Source organism: Triticum aestivum, chromosome 5A (assembly GCF_018294505.1).
Source record: "Triticum aestivum cultivar Chinese Spring chromosome 5A, IWGSC CS RefSeq v2.1, whole genome shotgun sequence".
Taxonomy (NCBI): domain Eukaryota; kingdom Viridiplantae; phylum Streptophyta; class Magnoliopsida; order Poales; family Poaceae; genus Triticum; species Triticum aestivum.
Window position 1 is genome coordinate 242357840 of NC_057806.1, and position 11453 is coordinate 242369292.

The following is an 11453-nucleotide window of genomic DNA, read 5'->3' on the forward strand; positions in this document are numbered from 1 at the left end:
ATTCAAAGTTTTGTGCCCATATATTTATCAAAGTATTAACATTATTTGAATTTTCCTTCATGAGAATCAGAGAGTCATCTACGCATAGCAAGTTTGTAATAGTGGGCGCCTCTCTACAAACTCTGACTCCTTCCAACAAACTTGATTCTTCAGCATGATTCAATAGAGCCGTGAGACCTTCAGTGCATAAAAAGAAACAAGCCCGGTGATAGTGGATCACCCTGTCAAAGCCCTCTGTTTGGTTTAAAGCTCCCCGTTACTCCAGAATTTAGGCAGATGCGATATTGCACATAAGTCACACATTGCATGACCATGTCCAGCCAACTGGCATGAAAGCCCAACTTTAACAAAATATTTTCCAAAAATACCCATTCCACACCATCATAGGCTTTATGCATATCCAACTTAACTACACAGAAGCCCTCTTTACCCACACATTTAATTTTCATAGTATGGAAGCTTACATATGCAACTAACACATTATCTGTAATAAGCCACACGGCAAAAAGGCACTCTATGTAGGACTAATTAACATCCGGTAGAATAAGCTTAAGACATGCATCAAGCATTTGAGATTACCTTGTAGACCACATTAATAAGCTAATTGGCCTGAACTATGCAACCTTCTCAGGAGCTTTAACCTTAGAGATCATAACAATAGTGGTGTCATTCCATCCTCCGGGAATCCTTCTCGAGTTAAGAGCAACAAGAATTTCTGCAGTCAAATCATCACCTAACATTGGCCAAAACCGTTTATAGAAGCTAGAGTGTAACCCATGAGTATTTGGTGCCTTGAGGTCCCCAATATCAAAAGTGCCTTCTGGACCTCATCGGCCTAGTAGGGTTTTCATAGAGCTTCAGTCATCTCACAAGTTACACATTTTTGAATGCGAGATAGAACCACTGGATCTAAAACCCTCACATGTGAAAAGATTAGAAAATATAACCAGTCACATGAGATTCAAGCTGATCCGTAACTTTGTGCCAAACACATGTATCATCCAACAATTTCTTTATCTGATTTCTCTTCTTTCTGGTTGTTGTGGCATTGTGAAAATAAGAGGTATTATGGTCTTCGTGTAGTAACGAGTTAGCTCTATCTCTTTGGATCCAATATATTTCTTCTTGGTCCAGTAAGTTGTAACGCCCCGAGACCGTTGCGCCAGTTGTCTTCCAGTTATTTGCTGTTGTTGCCTTGTCATTTGTTTGCGTGTCATGCATTTCATATCATGTCATCATGTGCATCTCATTTGCATACGTGTTCGTCTCATGCATCCGAACATTTTCCCCGTTGTCCGTTTCTCAATCTGACACTCCTATGTCCTTCGGCGTCCCCTTTCGCCTCTTTTCATGTGCGGGTGTTAAACATTCTCGAATTGGACCGAGATTTGCCAAGCGGCCTTGGTATACTACCGGTAGACCGCCTGTCAAGTCTCGTGCCATTTGGAGTTCGTTTGATACTCCAACGGTTAACCGAGGAGCCGTAAAGGCCTCACGTGTGTTGAAGCCCAACACCCCTCCAAAGTGGCCCAAAACCCATCCAAACCCCCTCCATCCTCTCGGTCGTTCGATCACGATCGCGTGGCCGAAAACTGAACCTCATTTGGACTCTCCTAGCTCCCTCTACCTATATATATGTGTGCCTCCCCGAAATTTCACGCAGATGAAACCCTAGATCTTCCTCCTCTGCGCGTCGGACATGTCCACTCCGCCACCAGACATGTCCGCCGGCCACCTCGCTCCGGCCAATACGAAGCCGCCATGTCAGCCGGCCGCCGCCCTTGCCCACCGGGCGTCGCCACGCGTCCCGGCACCCCGCGCCTCTCCACCGCGGGCCCGCGAGCCCGAGTCAGGCCCTCCCCGGCCCGGCTCCCGAGCGCCGCGCGCCGCCCGCTCCTCCATGCCCCGCCGCCCGCGCCCGCCTGCGCCGCGCCTCGCTCCGCCGCTCCGGCCGCCGCCACCTCACCGGAGCTCCGCCACCATCGCCGCGCCGCCGACTCCATCGCCGCCCGCGCGCCCGCGCAGAACATCGCCGCCATGCGCCGCCACGACGTGCGCTGCCCGTCGCCGGCCTCCTCCGCCCGTCCCGCGCCGTCCCCGGCAACTCCGCCAGCCGCGCCAGCCACCCTTCGTCGGAATTCCTTGCCGGAGCCCGTCCCGGCCAGATCCACCCCGGGTGGATGAGATCCACCCGGATCCGAACCAAATGCTCCGTCCCGCGAACCGGATCCAACCCGTCCCGGGATATCCCCATCCCGCGTTGACTTCTTCCAGAGGTTGATTTTTCCTCTAAGTCATTTTTCTGCGATGATTTTATGCCATGTTCATCGCATCATAACTTCCTGTGTGATGCTCCGTTTTGGGCGTGCCATATATCAAAATGTTCATCATGATGCCCTCTTCATTTCATTCCATTGTGCCATGCTTGTTTGAGTCCATCCTGATGCCCTAATGACTGTTGCAAGAGTGCTTCATAATGTTAGGTGCTGATTCTTATTAGATCTTGAGCATTTGTCATTTTTGTCATGATTATTGTGTGCTGCATATAGTAATGAGCTCTACATGTGTTTTGTTATATGCCATGCCATCTTTGCAGGGGTGTATGCCATGTATTTTTGTGATCAATGTGGTGACTAGCACAAGCATGCAAAGTAGCTCTCGTGATGTTGCTGATTTCAGAGACCTAGAATTTCACCATCTTTGTCTGCTGTTATTTTTATGCCATGTATTCATGTTGCTACAGAGTGATCCATGCCTCTTTTGAGCATGTTCAGTAAGGATTATTTTGACATATTGTTATGCTCTATCCATCCATGTATTTGTTTGCAATTATGGAGTGCCCTAGCATGACTCAATCTTACTCTACTTTTGCTATAAAATGTTCCTGGCAGATTGTTTACGTGTTAATCAATTTTGCCAAGGTTGTTGTAGTTGATCCATGCATGCTATGCGATTGTTCTTGCCATTGTTAGCTTCATAATCATGTCTTATTGCTGGGTCTATGCTTAGTTTTTCATGCAATGCCTTGTGTTGTGTGCATCGAGCTCGCAAACATGCCTTCATAATTCTGTTTATGCCATGTCCAGTTTTCTGCTAAGTCTGAATCTGTTAACGAAACTTGCTATGTTTACATGGGTGCCATCATATCTTATGATCCTTTTTGGCTTATGGTCAGTAAGGGGCTCTTGTTATATGCTTTGAGTAGTTTCATGCCATGCCTTGCTTTGCCATGATATGTTCCTGTAGCACGTTGGTAACTTGCTCTAAACATTGCTTCCTGATGTTAATTCCTGACATGTTATTTTCACTAAGTCTGTGATGCTGATATCTTTTGCCCTTTTTCCATGCTTGTTTGAACCTGCTCTTGTGTGAATTAGCCGTAGCTCAGTGTTCATCTTTCGTCAAGCATCTTGAGTAGATCACTGCCATGTGCTTTGTCGCTATGATGGAGTGCAGTAGCTTAGTTTCTTGTTGCATTCTAGATGGCATCGTGCTGTTAAACGCAGAATGGTGCCATTCTTGTTTTGCTTGCCATTTGCAAACCGTGCATCCGATTCCGGTGATCTTTATATCGATTTCGACCGAAATCAACTCATCTTTCCAGCGACACACTTGGTTTGCCAAGTTGAGGCCTGGTTCAATCTTTTCCTTCCGGAGCACGCATATGCATTGCATTTTACATCCCGCATATCATGCCATGTTTTGCATCATGTTGCTTGCGCATTGCATCGTGGTTGATTGTGTTTTCCCTTGCTTGTGTTCTTGCCTTGGGTAGAGCCGAGAGACGAGTTCGTGTCCGAGGAACCCGTTGAGTACGATTACGAGGATCAAGCTTTCGTCAACCTCTGAGAACTTTGCAGGCAAGATGACCATACCCTCGAAATCACTTCTATCTTTGCTTGCTAGTTGCTCGCTCTTTTGCTATGCTGCGATACCTACCACTTGCTATATCATGCCTCCCATATTGTCATGCCAAGCCTCTAACCCACCTTGTCCTAGCAAACCATTGTTTGGCTATATTACCGCTTTGCTCAGCCCCTCTTATAGCGTTGTTAGTTGCAGGTGAAGATGGAGTTTGTTCCATGTTGGAACATGGATATATCACAATATATCTTATTTACTTAATGCATCTATATACTTGGTAAAGGGTGGAAGGCTCGGCCTTATGCCTGGTGTTTTGTTCCACTCTTGCCGCCCTAGTTTCCGTCATACCGGTGTTATGTTCCTTGATTTTGCGTTCCTTACACGGTTGGGTGTTATGGGAACCCCTTGACAGTTCGCCTTGAATAAAACTCCTCCAGCAAGGCCCAACCTTGGTTTTACATTTGCACTAACAACCTAGCCTTTTCCCTTGGGTTTTCGGAGTCCGAGGGTCATCTTTATTTTAACCCCCCCGGGCCAGTGCTTCTCTAAGTGTTGGTCCGACCTGAGTGATGTCCGGCGCCCCCTGGGCAACCAGGTTCTATGCCAACCCGACGTCTTGCTCATTCGATGTGCCCTGAGAACGAGATATGTGCAGCTCCTATCGGGATATGTCGGCACATTCGGGCGGCTTTGCTGGTCTTGTTTTACCATTGTCGAAATGTCTTGTAACCGGGATTCCGAGTCTGGTCGGGTCTTCCTGGGAGAAGGAATATCCTTCGTTGACCATGAGAGCTTGTGATGGGCTAAGTTGGGACACCCCTGCAGGGTTTTGAACTTTCGAAAGCCGTGCCCGCGGTTATGAGCAGATGGGAATTTGTTAATGTCCGGTTGTAGAAAACTTGGCACTTAACTTAATTAAAATGCATCAACCGCGTGTGTAGCCATGATGGTCTCTTCTCGGCGGAGTCCGAGAAGTCAACACGGTTTTGGAGTTATGTTTGTGCGTAAATAGTTTCAGGATCACTTCTAGTTCACGACCGTGCTTTGCTTCTCTTCTCGCTCTCATTTGCGTAAGTTAGCCACCATATATGCTAGTGCTTGCTGCAGCTCCACCTCACTACCTTTTCCTACCCATAAGCTTAAATAGTCTTGATCGCGAGGGTGTGAGATTGCTGAGTCCCCGTGACTCACAAATTACTTCCAAAATCAGTTGCAGGTGCTGATGATACCGTGCAGGTGACGCAACACAACTCAAGGAGGAGCTCGATGAAGCTTGTGTTTGTTGTGTTGTTTCGTTTCCAGTTGATCAGTAGTGGAGCCCAGTTGGGTCGATCGGGAACCTAGCAATAGGGGTGGTCTTTCTTTATTTGGTTCCGTAGTCGGACCTTGATTGTATCCTGGTTGATGTAATGTTATATTTATGTATTGTGTGAAGTGGCGATTGTAAGCCAACTCTTTATCTCTTTCTTATTCAGTACATGGGATGTGTAAAGATTACCCCTCTTGCGACATGCCTACAATGCGGTTATGCCTCTAAGTCGTGCTCCGACACGTGGGAGATATAGCCGCATCGTGGGTGTTACATAAGTTCTCCAATAACAACTAAACCTCTCTGTCTTTCCCGAGCTTCTTCCGAGTTTGGTCCAACCCAAATCCTCTCAAATTATTTCTTCAACTTTTTAATACGCCGGGCTTTTGGGTATATCATGATCCCATTCATGAAGATCTTCATGAACTACCTTGGTCCGATCGGCGAGTGAAGGACCAATCCCCGTCGCTTTTGCTTAATCCCAAGCAGATTTAACCACTTCATTAATAATTTCCTCCTCTAACCAACGTGCCTAGAAGTGGCGAACACCAATTAAGAACAGTATAACCGCACCCAATCCTTGCCCTCACAGCGATTTGCGTTTTCGACTGTTCGTTTTCGGGATCTGGGCGTTTCTGGTCGTTCGATCTGATGTCTACTGCCATCTCTCGCGCATCTGTTAAATAGTGGCCCAGCTGTCCTAATGGGCTGCTGCTCCGGAGGCCGAAACCGCGCCCTCTGGTTAAATGGGCCTGTTTTCTCAGCCCACAGACAGTCCAAAACGACCGCTGAGGGGATCCAGCCGAGGCATCGATCCAATATCCCTGGCCTCTCCGCTTCTCTCCATTCCACCCCGACCTCCGCGACACCGGTTGCGCCGCTCTCGTCTCCGGCCGGCCGCCGCCGACTTCTTTACCCTTAAGATTCCAACAGGGAGGGAATCCACTCTTAGATCGGTTGAGGCTCTACACCACTAGGAACCGAACCAGATTTTTCCTTCGTGTCGCGCCATTACTGGATCCAATCTTGCTTGAGCACCCAGACGCTGGGAATGATGAGCTCCTCCTTGATCCACAACCCAAAACCGAGATTGTTCTTTTGGATCCACTATGCAAGGACCTCCTCTAGGCGGCTCAGAGTCAGAGGGGGGGGGGGTGACATGGACACAAGGAGAAGGATGTGTTGTCGTCCTCTTGTACCGAGACACCGGTGGACGATGACATGGTGACCGCGATGAAGTTCCAATCGTCCATGGTGAGATTTCAGTAATCACTTATGTACCATGATTTTTTCATGGATTCAGTTTTGAGATCTGGTGGACGGTGACATGGTGACCGCGATGAAGTTCTAATCGTCCACGGTGAGATTTCAGTAATCACTTATGTACCACGACTTTTTCATGGATTCAATTTTGAGATTGGATCCAAATTTCACTCTAGAGGATTGAGGGACACACGCATAGAGGACCCGCCGGTCTACAACGATCCAGCCCCGATGCGACGCGGGATTGAGCCAAGGCGAGTCTCGCGCAAGGATCGACCGGAGGCCCGGGATCCGGCTTCAGTCGATGCGCTTGATGGCTTGAGGTGAAATGATTCCTCCGTCTTCGCCCAGTCGCCCCCCTTCTCCAACCTCCCAGCTCGTTCCCGTGTCTTTCTTCAGGCAGGTGAGATCCTGGTTCCCCTTCTGGTCTCCTAGATTTTCTGATGTTGCTGTGATACGTTGGCTAGGTGTACATGATGTTCTTGTGGTCTTCCCTTGATTTCTTCAGCCAAGTGAGCTCCTGTTGTACCTGCCAAACAGTGTTTGTACAGAATGCCTAGGCGTGCTTAGGCGACGATTAAACGTGCTAGGTGTGAGTCAGTGTCAAAACATGCAATTAGGGCCTAGCAGTTTTTTGAAATTTGGCACTTCATAATATGCTACACCTTCTCCTTGTGTTCGAATACTGACAGAACTCCTACTGGAAACATGATGATGGCGAACCCCAATTTTTTGAGAAGAACTATGTAAAGAAAGTGTTGAACATAAATATGCAATCTACTATAGTGGTAGTGTTTCTTTTCTTATAGTGGGTGATATGCCTTCTTTTCCCTTATATGAATCTCAGCATTCGGGAGCATGCACGTACAAATTATATTTGACATGTGTGTTTTCCACAGTTTCAGTGAAAGCTTGATGGTGTTGCACCTTCAAGTGTCGGTTATTGCTATGCATCCACTAAATCAACTAAAATTCCTATTGATTTTGTAGCCCATGTCGTGGTAACTCTTCTCATTGCTTTCATATAATTTTAAATTTGTAATGTACGACCAAGTGCGGCCCTATTAACCTTCTACAATAATTATTATGTTCTAGAATCATGTTCCAGTTTATAAGACGTTATAAAAATCTTGATAGGTGCTTGGGCCAGAGGCCTTGGGACATGTGCCACCTGCACATACTTCGCCTGACTACAGCGGCCAGAAATCTGGGATAACCCGACAAATAATCAAATTTGAGTATGTGAAGTGAAATCTCTGCTCCTAATGGACGAATTGGTTGAATAGTCCCCCCACTTTCAACCGGTTTATTTTCAACCGGTTGTTCTTCGTCCCACCTCCCACCAGCCCCTCCCACCGGTTCTTCTCTTTTCTCGTCTGACCGACAATACCCAACGTATTTATGGTAATCAATCATAATTAATTCACGTATAGTAATAAATCAATCCAGGTATGGTAAGGTCATAACTCAGGAAATTTTGAATATGGTAATTATATGGTAATAAATTTAAATTACCCCAAAGGCTATCAATCCAGGTATGGTAAGGCATAACTCGGGAAATATCGAATATGGTAATAAATTTAAATTACCACCAGGTATGGTAAGGCTATCCACGTATAGTAATAAATCATAATTAATCCACGTATAGTAATAAATCAATCTAGGTATGGTAAGGTCATAACTCAGGAAATTTTGAATATGGTAATTATATGGTAATAAATTTAAATTACCCCAAAGGCTATCAATCCAGGTATGGTAAGGCCATAACTCGGGAAATATCAAATATGGTAATAAATTTAAATTACCACCAAGTATGGTAAGGCTATCGATCCAGGTATGGCACACCCTCACCTAATCACCTATCACAATCTCCAGCCCCACGCACGCACTAAAGAACCCACCCGGCACCAAACGCAGCTCCTCTCGATCCCCTCGAGTAAACGCCGCCGCCGTCGTGCGATCTTCCTGACACAGACGCCGTCGCCGCCTCCTTCCCACCTACGGCGTCCCCCACGTCCATGGTGACGGCGCTCGCGTCCTACACTGACCCTCCGCCTCATATAGGTTGGTCGTTGATGGAGTGGGATGTGCCGCTGTGGTTTGGGGAGGCGCAATCACGATCTGGTTGGGATCTCAGTGTGGAATCGTTCTCTGCGATGAAGGATGGCGCTGCCTCCCTGGCAAATGGGATCGGAGGAAGGGGCTCTACGTCGTGAATGTCGGCGAGGCAGCGGCCGAAGGCGAGCCCGACGGTGAGCACGGGTGTTCGTCCCATGAAATAGGCGGCCACGGAGGGCGGATCTGAGGCCACCCCAATCGCCGGTGGCCCTTCCTCCCATCAATCATCGCCTCCATTCTCTCTCTCCTCTAAATCTTTATCGCCCCTGCCTGATTCTGGCCGACGCCATCCGGCTCTCGCATCGACCACCACCAGCACGGCTGCGGACGAGGCGCAACCGCAGACGCCGCCGCCGCCATCCTCATCCACCTCCTCCACCATCCTTCCCAGCCGTCGTCGGGGGCACCCGCCATCTGCGCTCTAGCCCACCCGCTCCCTCCTATCCCCTCCCCCTGCCTGCCAGCCCCGTGATCCATCACACAGATGGCAGGTACTACAGCGATCTCCTCCCCAGCAGATCCGGCCTCCTCTAATGGAGATCCATCCTGGGCACCGCCTTATTCTCATGCGTGCACGTCTATATCAACGTCTCATTCCACCTCACCTGAGCCTTTACCTTCCCACCTCTGCTTCAGATCCACATCACTTTGCAAGGTATGTGCTTGATTGTTTCGAACTGGATCGATGGATTGTGCAAGGTACTTTGGGTGTCGTCATTGACGGCAATTGTCACGCCATGCTACCATCGGAGGGGTCCCTCATCGATGATTAGGGTCTTCCGAACTGCACAAGCTCCATTGAGAAGGATGTTTTTAATTCTGGTTTTGCCTACATGCTTTCTTTGCCTGTATCTACTTAGCTAATGTCTTCTTATAGATAGTAGCTGCTGAAGTGGTGATCAAAGTTGTTCACTATAAGGAAACAACCATGATAACAAAAGTGTATATTCCCTGACCTTTGACCTGAAGTACTTTTTCATTAGAAACTTGCAACAGCCAGGCATTGAAGTTAGCAACAACTTCGTACGTACTGAACTAATTTGCAGCAACACGTACTGAACTAAGTTAGGTTATGCTCATCGTTCCAACATGCTTAGTGATGACCACCTAGCAAGCTGATCAAACATGAAAAAATTGAAGTGCTACTGCTAATCGTACTATTCTGAATGTGAAAATCTATTTAATTGGTTCTTCTTTAATTGTACACTTGCATAAATCTCAGATCTTGCAAATTACAGTATAACCATAAAAGTCATGCTTTGACTCCTATAGGGCCTTTTGCACTTTAATATGACTAATAATTTGCCTTAATATCACAGATTGTATTACTACCTTTCTAAGTGAATGACATTTAAGAAGGTCATTAAATAAAACCAAGAAATCCTTCTGGTATTGGAGTGTAGGAAAGTTGAGACTATAAAACCAAAAGGTTATATTTACGTTTATTAGAGAAGGTTCTTTACTTTTTATAGGAAAACACAAAATGTTGCGATGTAGAGTCTAGGTGGTGGACCTCCTTGATCCACTTGGTGGATGAGGGCGACTCCGGTCCTGGCACCCATAGTGCCAGTGATCCAAAAATCATAGGGCCTGGATATAACTCTAGCAGACGTATGCGGCTTGCGCATCGAGCTTGGTCGTCTCGAGCATGGAGATAAGCGAGTTGTAGACCAAGAGCTGGTACAGAGATAGGCGAGTTGTAGACAAGAGCTGGTGGGCAGCAAGAAACGCATGCACACCAAAAAACAAATCTGAGTCACATGCCTACTTCTATTGGTTTCTACAAAGAGCGGCTAGCTTAGATCTTAGACCAGTCGGTCACTGTCGAGGTCGCCAAGGTGATCTTACAGCACCGCCGTGGAGATTTCTCATGATTTTATGTAGGCAAGCCGCAAGCGGTGGTGGTGATTGGCTAGGTGGTGTCGCTGCCTTGGGAAGAGACGAAGTGATGGTAAAAGTAAGCAGGATCCGATGATTCTTCCGTGGGGATAGCCAAAGTCAAGATGTCGACTACAGACTCGTCGCAGACTTGCAGTGAACCTGGATGCGGCGAGCCTGATTTGTGGATCGATGGCGGGTCTTGACTTTGTTAGGCCCCATAATCACCCAATATGAGCCATTATTCGTTGTTGTTCGTTCGGTGAAATTTCCTAATATTTGATTGTTGTGTTTCTAATTAGAGCACCCCATAATCACCCAATATGAGGGGATGATAAATGAAAGATACTGATTATAAATTTTGAAGAGCCCGTGGCAACGCACGGGCGTTATACTAGTGGAAGTAGTGTTCCACTTATAATAGAAATGTTCATTTATGCTTATGTAAATATATTTTTATTATTCTACCGAATTTCACCAAAAGACATCCCATTTATGGTATTTAGTATATCAGTTACTTGATTTCCTAACTAACTAAAATCCTTGTTAGCACTCTTCTCTGTGAGTGTGATGCACTCCTTATAAAAAATGTCTAGGTGTATCAGGCCTGCCTAATTCTTCTTCGGTGCGGAACATGGCGGCATTTGTAGAGAGGCATGTGAACATTTTATTAATGCATCATGTATGCAATCTATAAAGATAATTTATGCCTACTGTTGCATGTTTATTTTTGCTGCGCCTTATTATCAGTCTCGGCAATTTGAATTGGTCTTATTTGCTGAATACATTGATGTGTATGTTCTCATACCAAGCCAATTTATATATGTGAACCTTTCTTTTTAATCTAAGTATATATATGAGATTTTTATTGATTATTAACTAATATAAGGTTATGTTTGTACAATTATATTATATTTTAGGTGTCCATATATTTAAAAAAATCTTACAATTAATTGTAAAAATAGACGGGCACGGCAACGCGCGCCATCAATAATCTAGTAGTACTGGTAAAGCGCACTCC